Source organism: Diabrotica virgifera, chromosome 1 (assembly GCF_917563875.1).
Source record: "Diabrotica virgifera virgifera chromosome 1, PGI_DIABVI_V3a".
NCBI lineage: Eukaryota > Metazoa > Arthropoda > Insecta > Coleoptera > Chrysomelidae > Diabrotica > Diabrotica virgifera.
Window position 1 is genome coordinate 60,283,700 of NC_065443.1, and position 14,163 is coordinate 60,297,862.

Sequence of the window (14,163 nt, forward strand, 5' to 3'; positions counted from 1 at the left end):
GCATATTTTCAGACAACAAACACAACATTGCATATTTAAGCTAAACACGATTTATTTTGCATATTTTAAAAATAAATTATATAAAAGTTTAAAATTTTCCTCTCTTAGTTGGAATTTTATCGATATGGACGAGCTCGTTATTTATCTATCTATCGCTCATCTTGACTTTCCCATTACTACCTGAATTTAACAATTATGGGTGTTCCCAGAAAAATATTATTTTATTAGCGTAGCAAGTCGTAGGTACCTACCTGCTTTTAAGGGTCTAATAATTATTTTGTCAGTTTCCGGCCAACATTTGTTTAAAGTAAACGTTGTATCGTATTTAGTGTTTTTGAAGTGATTGGTATATATTAAATTTACATATGTCTACCATTCAAAAAAGTGCTTGGATAAAGTGTTTTCCCGAGTTAAAGCTAAGTGGAGACAAAGTATTTTGCAAGGCCTGTTCCAAAATCGTAAGTTACATTCATTTTCACATTTCATTTTTTAAATGAGGAACTGACAAACAAAAGCATCATGTTCCACAAAAGAAATTTTTCTGGAAAGAGTGTTTTTATTCGACAAATTCGCTTTTACTTCTATAAAGACGGACATAGAGAGAAGCATCAAAATACAAAAATCCATCAAATTGTAGACAATTCCGCTTTTGTTCTTCAGCTTAAGTAACGTACTTTGTTCTTTAAGTAACGTACAAATTGCTAAAGAACTTATGTTCATAAAAGTTAATTTTAGTTTTTTACCCGATCTAATAAAGTCATTAGAACAAAGGAATTTACAAATTAAGTGATTCGGTTAATCTTGTTAACACTTTTTCTGCTCATTGTCAAAAAATTCCCGGAAATACAGGGATTACAATTAGAAATAAATTAAAAAATGTTTTAGAAAAAAATGAGGGCTTCGATTGTTTGAGGAAAGTTGTACGTATTTTTGAAGGCAACTTTTCTGAAGATCTTACGTCTTAATATATTGTTTTATTTTTGAGTATTTTTAATATTCATTTGCATATTTAGAAAAATTTAGAAAAAATACCTGCATATTTGTAGTAAAAGTAATGCATATATATGCGCATATTTTGGTAATGTTGTGTTGCATATATTCCGCTCTCTAGTTATAACCGATTATATATGAAAATCGTATCAAGTTCAACTCACTGTATAAATAAAAATAAGCACAATAGCAATGGATTATTGATGCCATATTTTTTTATTTATGGTCAAAATTTTCAAAAATGATTAATATTGCTAATTTTCTTTATATCGAATACAGGGTGAGTCAAAACGCAAGTACAGTATGCGGCAAAATAAACAGTACTGAAATGAATATTGAAATGTTTATGATTATTTATATATCTATAATACATACATGCCTTGCAAACATCATTCACGACGACGTACGTTCCCGATAAAACAGATGTTAAAGATGCCCTCTGGCCAGTGGCGGATCTACGGGGAGGGAAAATGAGAAAATCTCCAACATAACAATAGGTCCAAAATTAAATAAAAAAAAATTGTTCAAACATATAAATATATTAGTTCACATGAAACCGAAACCATAGAAAGACAAATTCAACCCAATAAACACGCTAGTTGGGAAAAATAAGGGAACTTAATGCCTATGATATAAGTTATTATTTATGTCTTTTATGGTACACGGCAATTAGACCGAAATCATTAGACCGAAAGCAGTAGACCGAACACATTAGACCGAAAAGCACTTTACCGAAATCTCACTAGACCGAACAGCATTAGACCGAAATGGTAAATAAATTTAAAAAGTTTGCAGTAAAGTATGCTAAGATTTTGTATATCTGTCTTTGTGTTTATTGTATTTTTTTGTATTATTTTATATATAGACTGTGTAAATTGTTACTGTGTACAGTCTGATATGAAATAATTTTCATCCGTTAAACAAATTAGTGACGGTAAAAATAAATTAAGGGTAGAGTGACGTTAACACCATTTTAACTGTTTATAATAACCATCCAAATAACATTTAGTTGTAATTACATTAGTCTTATCTCTTTTACTGCGACAAGTAAAAAGAACTGCTTTTCGGTCTTCTGCTGTTCGGTCTAGTGAGTTTTCGGTAAAGTGCTTTTCGGTCTAATGAGTTCGGTCTTCTACTTTCGGTCTAATGATTTCGGTCTCTTTACAGTAAACCGTCTTTTATGTAATTTGAGTTTATCTTTTTATGTCTTTTGGTTGGTTTTTCATTGGATGTTCCTCCTAAAGCAAATTTCCCCTCCCAAGGCAAATTTCTAGATTCGCAACTGCCTCTGGCACGAAAAAAATCTTTAAGTTTAGTCCTCAATTCCGAAATAGCAGTTAGTTAATTAGCAGCGTTAGTTCTGATGAGTGGAAGTTCCAAAAATGATCGCACAGTATTCGAAGAGACTCTCTGGCAGTGTGACAGGTTAACTTGTCCTGCTGAAACCAGTATTGATTTTAAGCTTGGACCATTTTCGTGACCTTTTCCGTGTATGGCCGAAAATAGTACTCCATTATTAAAATTTTTTCTGCAAAACTGAAAACCCTCCTGAAGTATCTAACTTTAACATGATATTGACAAACGTTCAGAAACCACTCAGTACGTTTTGGCGCCTGACACATACAAATTTGAGGCATACGAATTTCAGTAGGTACTGTTTATTCTACCGCAATCGTACATTATTTTCTCAGTAATTTTAAATTAACCTCGGTATTTTATATTACTATTGGAAAATACCACCACCGTACTTTAATTTTTATACAACGTTCCCTATGTCTTTTATTAGTTTTCGTATATTTTCATTTTTCAGCGAAAATTATTAATTAGGTGTCTAAATTTTTCCAAATTTTAATTCAGCCAAAACTGACAATTTACTATTACTGATTATCAACCCGGTAATCAATGTAAAAATTGTAGCAAATAAAGAAAGAAAAAAATAATTACTAATAAATTTAACAAAAAAAAACCAACACAAAATACATCATTTTGTGAAAACAATTAAAAACTACTTTTGTATGTAAATGTAACAAATAAAGAAAGAAACATAACTTATTAGTAATAAATTTTACAAAAAAAGACACAAACACAAAATACATCATTTTGTGAAAACAATTAAAAACTACTTTTGTATGTACTTAAATGTAACCATGTAACAAATATAAAGAACGAAAAATAATTTATCCGAAATAAATTTTACAAAAAAATAACGAGAACACAAAATACAACATTTTTGGAAAAATTAAAAGTCACTTTTAATAAAATATTTAATTACATAAGGTGTTCAAAATGACGTAAAACATTTATGCACGGTTAAAGACGGCCATTGGATGAGTTACTACGCTACGGAGCATTTGTAAATCAACAGTTCTAAATACACTTTGTATTCTATTTTTTATCTTATCCTTTGTTGTTGGAGCTATTTTATATATTTCATTCTTAACATAACCCCAAAAAATGAGTTCAGTTTATTAAATTATGGTGATCTGGGTGGCCACGCTACTGATCCATTGAAAAATAAAAAACTAATAAATCTAGACGTAGGGAATGTTATATAAAAATTAAAGTAAGGAAATGGTACTTTCCAATAGTGATATAAAATATGTATGTAATTTAAAATTACTGAGAAAATAATGTAGTTGCGTTTTGACTCACCCTGTATTCGATATAAAGAAAATTAGCAATATCAATCATAGTGTTGTTCTGAAGCTATTTCCCTGGCATTTTTATAATAAACTATTTTTAATGCGAAATAAGCTACAATTTTACCAAAAAAAATGATTTTATTAACGTTTCGAAGCCCAAATCGGGTTTCGTTGTCAACATGCAAAATACTACTAAAATAAACAAAAATGTTGCGCTAAGTAAAAAAATTCTTCTAATAATTTATTTAATCTGACTCATTTATATTGGCAATTCAGACGTATATTATACATTTTAAAGTAGAAGACTTTAAAATGATATCGCCAATATTTATGAGTTGCGTTCCTGGGACGACTTTACTAAAAGATAGTTCATTCGATTACATGAAATCAATCCCAACTCAAGAATATCCGTCACAAAAAAAATCATAGCATGTGATCTGTCTTTAAAAAGACAACCAAATGCAACGATGACAGTAAAATTCTCGCGTTAGAGATTCCATAGTAAATCACGAGGGAAAACCAGGAAAAAACCTCGTGATACTATCCCGACATCGTAAGTATTTCGTCTTACATTTAATTTACTCTCAAAAAACTAATACCAAATTCTGACTTTAATATGTTTAAATTATAAATATTATTATTAATATATAGATAACAATAAGTAATACTAAAATATAAAATTTGTACTAACTCGATATGTTATTGACTTACTAATCGTGGTATTTTCTATCTATTGACTTCCTCTTTCAGTATGGGTAACCACATCCTACTGCATTCTACCGAGGAATTTGCGATACAATTGGTTTCATTTAGCATAATTAGAGCCGCTTCTTTGATTTTTCTCTCCACTGACCTCTATGTTCATTATCCCATGCGTGTTGACATATTTGAGATCTATCAATTTCTTTATTTTTAATATAAGACTGATGTTCACTTATTCTAACGTTCAATGGTGTTGATGTTTCACCTAAATAAAATTGTTCGCATTCACAAGGTATTTTATAAATGCAATTCTTTGTTCTTTCTTGTTCATTGTTAGGTTTAGTTTTAGATAGAATAGATCCAATGTGTTTGTTGTTTTGAATGTTGTTGAAATGTTGAATTTATTTCCTATTGTTTTAAGGTTCTCGGATAGTCCTTTTATATATGGTATTGATATTTTCCTCGTATTATTTCTTGGGAATGTTGTAGGATCCCGTTCTAAGTTGTTCTGTTCCATTCGATCCAATCTTGACAATTCCTTATTTATAAACGATAAGGGATAATAATTTTTTAATAAAACAGATGTTAACAATTGTTTTTCTTCTAAAAATGAATTTGCGTTAGAACAAGTAATTTTGGCTCTATCATATAAGGATTTAATGATTCCCTTTTTAACGTTGATGTTGTGATTTGATTTGTAATTGAAATATCTGTTGGTGTGTGTTGGTTTTCTATACACTTGAGTCTCATATCCAGTATCCTTCTTTGAGTCTAAAACATCGACGATTTATCTCCATTATTGGCTAATATATTTATGGAGGAGTTCGAAACTAATATCATTTCTAAACAAAATTTAAAACCCACAGTATGATGGAGATATGTAGATGATGTGTTTTCAATATGGCCTCATAGATCAGAATTGTTGGACACATTCCTGAATATTATAAACGATCAAGAAGAGACAATAAAATTTACAATGGAAAAGGAATACAATAACACTTTACCTTTCCTCGATGTTTTAGTCTCAAAGAAGGATACTGGATATGCGACTCAAGTGTATAGAAAACCAACACACACCAACAGATATCTCAATTACAAATCAAATCACAACATCAACGTTAAAAAGGGAATAATTAAATCCTTATATGATAGAGCCAAAATTACTTGTTCTAACGAAAATTCATTTTTAGAAGAAAAACAATTGTTAACATCTGTTTTATTAAAAAATGATTATCCCTTATCGTTTATAAATAAGAAATTGTCAAGATTGGATCGAATGGAACAGAACAACTTAGACCGGGATCCTACAACATTCACAAGAAATAATACGAGGAAAATATCAATACCATAATATAAAAGGACTATCCGAGAAACTTAAAACAATAGGAAATAAATCAACATTTCAACAACATTCAAACCAACAAACACATTGAGATCTATTCTATCTAAAACTAAACCTAACAATGAACAAGAAAGAACAAAGAATTGCATTTATAAAATACCTTGTGAATGCGAACAATTTTATTTAGGTGAAACATCAAGACCATTGAACGTTAGAATAAGTGAACATCAGTCTTATATTAAAAATAGAGAATTTGATAGATCTCAAATATGTCAACACGCATGGGATAATGAACATAGAGTTCAGTGGAGAGATTCAAGTATAGTCCTGAAAGAATCAGATAGTAAAAAGAGAAAAATCAAAGATTCGGCTCTAATTATGCTAAATGAAACCAATTGTGTCGCAAATTCCTTGGTAGAATGCAGTAGGATGTGGTTACCCATACTGAAAGAGGAAGTCAATAGAAAGAAAATACCACGATTAGTAAGTCAATAACATATCGAGTTAGTACAAATTTTATATTTAGTATTACTTATTGTATATCTATATATATTAATAATATTATTTATAATTTAAACATATTAAAGTCAGAATTTGGTATTAGTTTTTTGAGAGTAAATTAAATGTAAGACCAAATACTTACGATGTCGGGATAGTATCACGAGGTTTTTTCCTGGGTTTCCCTCGTGATTTACTATGGAATCTCGAACGCGAGAATTTTACTGTCATCGTTGCATTTGGTTGTCTTTTTAAAGACAGATCACATTCTATGATTTTTTTTTGTGACGGATATTCTTGAGAGTTGGGATTGATTTCATGTAATCGAATGAACTATCTTTTAGTAAAGTCGTCCCAGGAATGCAACTCATAAATATTGGCGATATCATTTTAAAGTCTTTCTACTTTAAAATGTATAATATACGTCTGAATTGCCAATATAAATGAGTCAGTTTAAATAAATTATTAGAAGAATTTTTTTACTTAGCAACAACATTTTTGTCTATTTAAGTAGTATTTTGTATTTTGACAACGAAACCCGATTTGGGCTTCGAAACGTTAATAAAATCATTTTTTTTTTTGGTAAAGTTGTGGCTTATTTCCCATTAAAAATAGTTTATTATCAATCATAGTGTAGGAAGCAGAGGTTGAACCTCGCAAAATGGACACAAGTCCGGTTTTATTTTTTTTTATGGTATATCAAGGGGTGCTTATTATGAGACTAACGTTTTATTAAAAAATTTCGCCCCGGAACCCCATTTTCATCCCTTTAAAGGGTGTAATTTGTGGTTTTTGCGAAACGTAGCCCTTCATGCATGTTTTGCAAAAAATTTACTTAACAGTAAAATGAAGAGGACTATATTTCCTACTATTTATTTCCCTACAGCATATGTGTATCACTCACCGTTTAGCCGGGGTGGCGCCCCAAAGTTGACAAATTTTTAAAAAAGGTGTTTTTAAAAAAAAAAATTTTTCCCTAACTGTAACGAAAATTAAGAAGAAACTCTGAGGCAATTAATCACAAATAAATGGCTGATTTTTTGGTATAGGTTTCATTTAAGGGCAATTGCAAATTTTTTAATTACAGGGTGTTATATTTTAAAATAAACCCCTTTTTATATCATCAAACTTTCAGCGATTATCCATGTACTAGTGTTATTTACAAATTTGTATAATGCACCACCATATTTTCTCCAGAAACCCCCCAGAAAAAATTGATTTTGGGCCACTACTGTGGCTTTAGGGTGCAAATAAAATAAAATATGCATAAGTCATAATGTGTAGCAGACAGTGTGTGCTTTTATTTTCTTTAAGCACGTTATCCATAAAATGAATACGTGACGAAAAAAAAAAAAACAAAAAACTGGAGCCCGCCAAAGCATTTTTGAGGTTTACGGCGCCACTGTACCGTAATGGTTGCATATACGAAAAAAATGCATAGGAACTTATTTGTAAAGAAAATAGTGGTCTTTAATTTTGTAAGCTTTGTTTTAAAAAAATGCATAGGTAATGAAAAAATCGTCAAAACATGCTCTCCAACAGATAGGGGTAGTTTCTGCAGTTTATTTTCAAGGGTAGGGATAGTTTCCTCAGGGATGTTGCAATAATCATATTATTTATGAAAAACCCCGTTAATGGAGCATATGTCCATATGGGTCAAAAAACAAAAAAAAAAATTTTCAACCCCCTCTTTACTTTTTTTTGCTACAGGGGTTGCATTAAGAAATCGAGTTTAGTGTCCATGCATGGGTAATAAGAACGTGCACAAAATGGTATATGGAGAATTTTAATAAAGGGCATGGTGTGTGAAGGATTCCAAAAAAATCACTTTTTTCTTAATTCTCCTTTTTTTGGGGTGGTTCCGGAAAAAAATGGGGGTGCATTATAGAAATTTGTAAATCACACCAGTACATGGATAAGCGCTGAAAGCTTTTTTAGTCTAGCATAGGCGGTTCAGATGGTATAAAAAGGGGTTTTTTAAAATGTAACACCTTGTATTTAAAAAATAGGCAATTACCCTTAAATTAAACCTATACCAAAAAATCAGCCACTTCTATGTGATTAAGTTCCTTAGGGTTTCTTCTTAATTTTCGTTACAGGTAGGGAAAAATATTTTTTTTTGAAATATCTTTTTTAAAAACTTGTCAACTTTGGGGCACCACCCCCGCTAAACAATGGGCGATAGACGTATGCTGTCGGGAAATAAATAGTAGGAAAAATAGTCCTCTTCATTTTACTATTAAGTAATTTTTTTTTGCAAAACGTACAGGAACGGCTCCGTTTCGCAAAAACCACAAATTACCCCTTAAAAGGGATGAAAAGGGGGGTTCCGGGGCGAAATTTTTTAAGAAAAAGTTAGTTTCATAACGAGCACCCCTTGATATACCAGAAAAAAAAAATGAAACCGGAGCTGTGCCCATTTTGCGAGGTTCAACATCTGTTTCCTACACTATCATTTTTGAAAATTTTGACAATAAATAAAAAATATGGCATCAATACCCTAATTGCCAATTTTCAACCTCAAATAACTCAACAAGTAACGAGTTTTCAAAAAAAAATCTATAGAACAGTTCTTTACCACTTCCGTGGTTATTTTAACCAAAAAATTTTCCACCCCCGGAAGGGGCGGGAACCGCCCGCAAGATAAATGCGCCATAGTATATAGGGTAGACTTTGAATTAGGAGATCAGTAGAGGCTATTCCCAAAATTTCCTTAAAATCCACTTAGTAGGATAGAATTCGGAGGTAATATCCTGTTTTTGCTCTCGCATTAACTGGCGTATAAATAAAAAAAAATATTTAAAGCGAGATGCAATATGAAACATATGAAGTTATGGAAGATCAATATGAAACATATGAAGTTATGGAAGAAAGGTTTAGAAAACCTATGGACAAGTGTTCGACGGATATAATTGATCTTAAAACTATCTATCTAATTAAGTAAATCTATAAATGATCATATCCACTGAATTATTTCATTATTTATAATGTTGAGCATTTTGTTATTTATGTGATACTTGACTTAGTTGATCTATTTGTCTTATCTACATATTTTATAGTTTCAGATTATTATAACAATTTGATCTTTCGATAACCTATCAGTCATTGTGAAAAATATCGCCAAATCTATCAGAATGTATGATGCGTGTTCTGTTAATTCATTATGCAATTAATATTTTAATTGCCGTTGCAATTAAAAACAACATTATTGATTCAGTTCGTGATTATAATGATATAAATAACCGAATAATTTCTATATTAAAGCTTATCCAAATTATGCTCTAAGTTGCTCTAAGTGCTCAAAGTTTATGCTCCTACGGCACAGTACAGTTAGGGATTGCAATCCAGCAGCATTTTCAGTCCAGATGGATTTTTGCAAGATTGACCCGAATCCAGCTGGATCCGGCGCGGATCCAGCAAAATGTGGAATCAAAATAAAAACACAACAAAAAAAAAAAAAGAATGTGTGTGTACTCTGTACGCACGTAAGAAGTTATACTTCTATTATAATATAATTTCAACGAAATAAATATACCTACTTAACAGTTAAAATACAAAAAATTAACAATAATTACCAAAAATTAACCAAAACTTAACAGTGCCAAATATTAAAAAAAAAAGAAAAAAGAAAAAAAAATATGAATCATCCGGGATTTGAACCCGCAATCTCGCGATTTTTTGATCTCTGGTCCAATGCTCTACCAACAAGGCCATCAAGCCGCATGCACTTACCTTTCAGATATACATAATTATATATCACGGTGACAAGTGAAATATAAAAATAGATGTTTTATTATTTTACGCCCAAGGAAGACACATCCAAAGACACAAAATTATAATAAAAAACCTTTTAAACCACCTTTTTCAAATTGCGCAAGTTGTATTATTAATATTAATGTTAATAAATGAAATATAAATATTTTGACGTTTCACAATTTGACAATTCACTTTTAACTGCAGTGCCTTAAAATTTTTAAAGCACTAGTGCCTTAAAGTAGCATTTTTAACGCTCCTATGGAGTCCTAAAAATTGCATTTTTAACACGTTTGTAGAAAAATATATTTAAAAACACTAATATATTCTTTCCACACCTTTTCTGGACTGATACATACATAAATTAAAACATTTTGAAGTATAACTTCAAAAATATAATATGAAAACTATTTAAAAATGCAGTATAACTATTAACTAACCTTTGTTGTTTCTCTTCCCACAAATTTTAAAACGCAACAACCATACATAACCAAACCGTCAACCGTCCAAACCACAGCTGCGCTACAGCTGCCATATTGGATAATTTTTGACATGTCATTTGAACATCCAATCAGAACAAAGTTATAATGCGCATGCGCCAGGATAGTAGGTTTTAACATATAAAAATTCACCCTCATATCGCGCGTAAAGGAGTATAACTTCAAAAATTTTGTGGTTCATTTATTACTTAAGCTCTTTAGTACAAACTAATAAAAAAAACTCAAAATAAAAATTATCTTAGATGTATAGTGTATGTATATAATCAAATAAGGACATATAATCAGTCCCAATTCCCAATCAATCTTTCCTCTCTTTAACAAAATGGCTAGAGCAAACGATACAATTATCATGAAATTAAAAAAAAACTAATCCTCAGTAAGCTTGAAAGTGAAACATAGAGTTTTGCTTGTGTTGACTGAGAATGGACCGTGATAGTGTGACGTCAAAACGTCAAAATTTTTCCAAACACGTTGTGTCTAGGTATACGCTAACGTGTACGCAAATAAAAAAGTTAGGTAGAATTAAACGTCATAACAAATATTTTTCTATCAAACAAACACTAAACATATCAAAATAGCGTGTATCAAAATATACAGTCACTGCTCACGCTAAATAGTCACTAGCTTTTTTATTTGCTAGTCGCTAAATAGTCACTAGTTTAACTTTTTTATTTGCGTACATTTTAGCGTGTACCTAGACACAACGTGTTTGGAAAACTTTTTTTGACGTTTTGACGTCACGACTATCACGGTCCACTGTCACGAATGAAATAGGGCTTTTCATTCACAGTCATTTGTTTCGAGCTTCTGTCATGTGTCAGATAATATTAATATATCTACGTCATACGTTATTGATATATACCAATGATACAAACCCAAGACGTATGACGTTGATATATTAATATTACGTGACACATGACAGAAGCTCGAAACAAATGACAATCGATGAAAAGCCCTATTTTATCCAAATGATCTTATCTGTTGTAAGAGTAGTTAACTTGAAGGAAAATTTCATTGATGGCAATTTTGAGCTGACACAAGTTAAGTAATATGTTTTTTAGTTTTTTTTTATAAAAGTTTTTTTTTTTATAAAAAACTGATAAATATCAGTCTAGATTCTAAATTTCTAAACAGAAACATGAAATATTTAGTTTTTTGAAAGTGAGACCTTAAGAAACATATTTTATCTATCGTCTTATCGCTTAACTTACTTCGCATAGAACTGCAACTGCCGGTTGCGGAGAAAGCCCTTTCTGCTTCTACGCTGGTCGGTTTTAAGGTCATTAAATAGTCATAAACCATAGATAAATGATCACCTTTCACTTCTTCGGACTCATAAACGCTCATTTCCTTTTTCAAAATCTTTTCGTAATCTTTTTGAGAACCATTTTTTTGGATTTTGGTTTGGGGAGAACCAAGTTTTCTCTCTCTCTCTCTCTCTCTCTCTCTCTCTCTCTCTCTCTCTCTCCCGTTTCAGTTCAATCTCAAGTTCTTATTCACAGGCTCCAGATTAGGCGGCTGATCTTCTACTTCCTCCATTTTGTCCTCTTGCACTGGTTCCATAATATTTATACGTCTCAACAAATTTTTCATCTCTTGTCGCATTGAATTCTTTTTCGGCACGAGGAAATAACTTTTAAGTCCTTCATAATACTTTTTTGGATTTTGTAAGTACATTAATGTACCTGTAATTTCAGAGATTAAGTTCCTCGATTCTGTTGCGTAGTGCTTCCGATAGCTCGGCACTAAGGCTAGAGTCCTGGCTATTTAGTTTGTCTAAGACAAATTTCATTGCTCTTTTCTGCAAAGAGTTTCTACAGCCAGTTTCACTGGTTGAATAGTGGCGATCAACTCGTTAATTATTAACCACTCGGAGCAGAATTCTATCACAGAATCAATATCTATCAACCCTTTATCGATGCAAACTTTTAGGCTGATGAAACGTTCCAGCATACTGAGCATTCACAGCTTTGAATAAAAAGGCTAATGAAGACATAAAGTAACTTATTTCAAATTGGACATGTTTGCGGATCCGCACTGCTGGATCCAGCACAGTTGGCTGGATCCAGCATGTAAAAAAAATCGCTGGATCCAGCTGGATTGCTGGATGCTGGGTCCAGCAATTGCAAATTCTAAGCACAATAATTCGAAATAAAAGACTTCTAAAGCCTGGCAAACTATCTAAGAGAGTAATTAATATTCAACTGAGTGGGGTGCTATTTTCCGAGTTGAGAAATTGTATAAACAATGGATAATTCTATAAAAAATTAATAGATGGAGTGAATACATAAGAGAATTGTTTGAGGACAACAGAAATAACATTGTCCAGGTAAATGGTGAAACGGGATTTGACATCCTAAAATGTGAAGTAGAAATGTCACTTAGAAATTCCAAATCTGGAAAGGCAAATGGACCCGATGAGGTTCCTACTGAATTACGAAAGCTCTTGAATGATGAATCAATAGGTATAATATTGCACTTATTTAAAACAGTATACAATACTGGTATTATACCTCAAGAGTGGCTGCTGTCTACATTCTTTACACCGCCAAAGAAATCCAATGCAAAAGAATGTTCAGAACATCGAACAATATCTTTAATGAGCCATCTACTAAAAATATTTCTAAAAATCATCCACAACCGAGTTTATCAAAAGTTGGAGTCAGATATTAGTAATACGCAGATGGGGTTCAGAAAAGGACTAGGTACTCGAGAAGCTCTCTTCGGTTTGAATGTTCTTACACAAAGATGCCTAGACATTAATCAAGAAGTACATGCATGTTTTATCGATTTTGAAAAAGCGTTTGCCAGAGTACGCCACGAGAGGCTGAGAGACATTCTTGAAAGAAAAGACATAGATAATAAAGATCTGCGAATAATTCTCAACTTATATTGGAATCAGAAAGCTAACATCAAAATAGAAAATGAGATATCAAAAGCAATAGAAATACGTAGAGGAGTAAGACAGGGATGCATTTTGTCACCACTGCTATTTAATGTATATAGTGAAAGCATCTGTCAGGAAGCCCTTTTGCAAGCAAATGAAGGAATCGTAATCAATGGAGAGGTTGTAAATAATATTCGATACGCAGATGACACTGTACTAGTTGCAAGAACAGTAGAAGAATTACAACGATTACTTACAAACATAAATATTGCTTGCAACAATTATGGCATAAACATTAATATCAAAAAAACCAAGTATATGGTCAGTAAAATCATGACACAACCAGCACATATTAGTATAAACGGCATTCAAATTGAAAAAGTATCAAGTTACAAATACTTGGGAACTATAATAAACGAAACTGGAGACCAAAGCAATGAAATAAAAAGACGTATCGAAATTGCCAGGGCCACCTTCATAAAGATGAGAAAATTCTTCTGCAACAGAGATATAAGCATCCCTCTACGATTAAGAATGCTAAGAGGCTACGTATTTAACACGCTATTATACGGTGTAGAGGCCTGGACTCTCAAACAGAACAACATAAAAAATATTGAAAGTTTCGAGATGTGGTGCTACCGTCGAATGCAGAAGATAAGTTGGGTTGAAAGAATCACAAATCTTGAAGTAATACGAAGGATAGGAAGAGACCCAGAAATTTTGTTAACGATAAAACGAAGAAAACTCGAGTATTTGGGTCACCTGATGAGAGGTCATAAATACGCATTACTTCAAAATATAATGCAAGGAAAAATAGAAGGAAAACGGAATCCAGGTCGTAGAAGAATG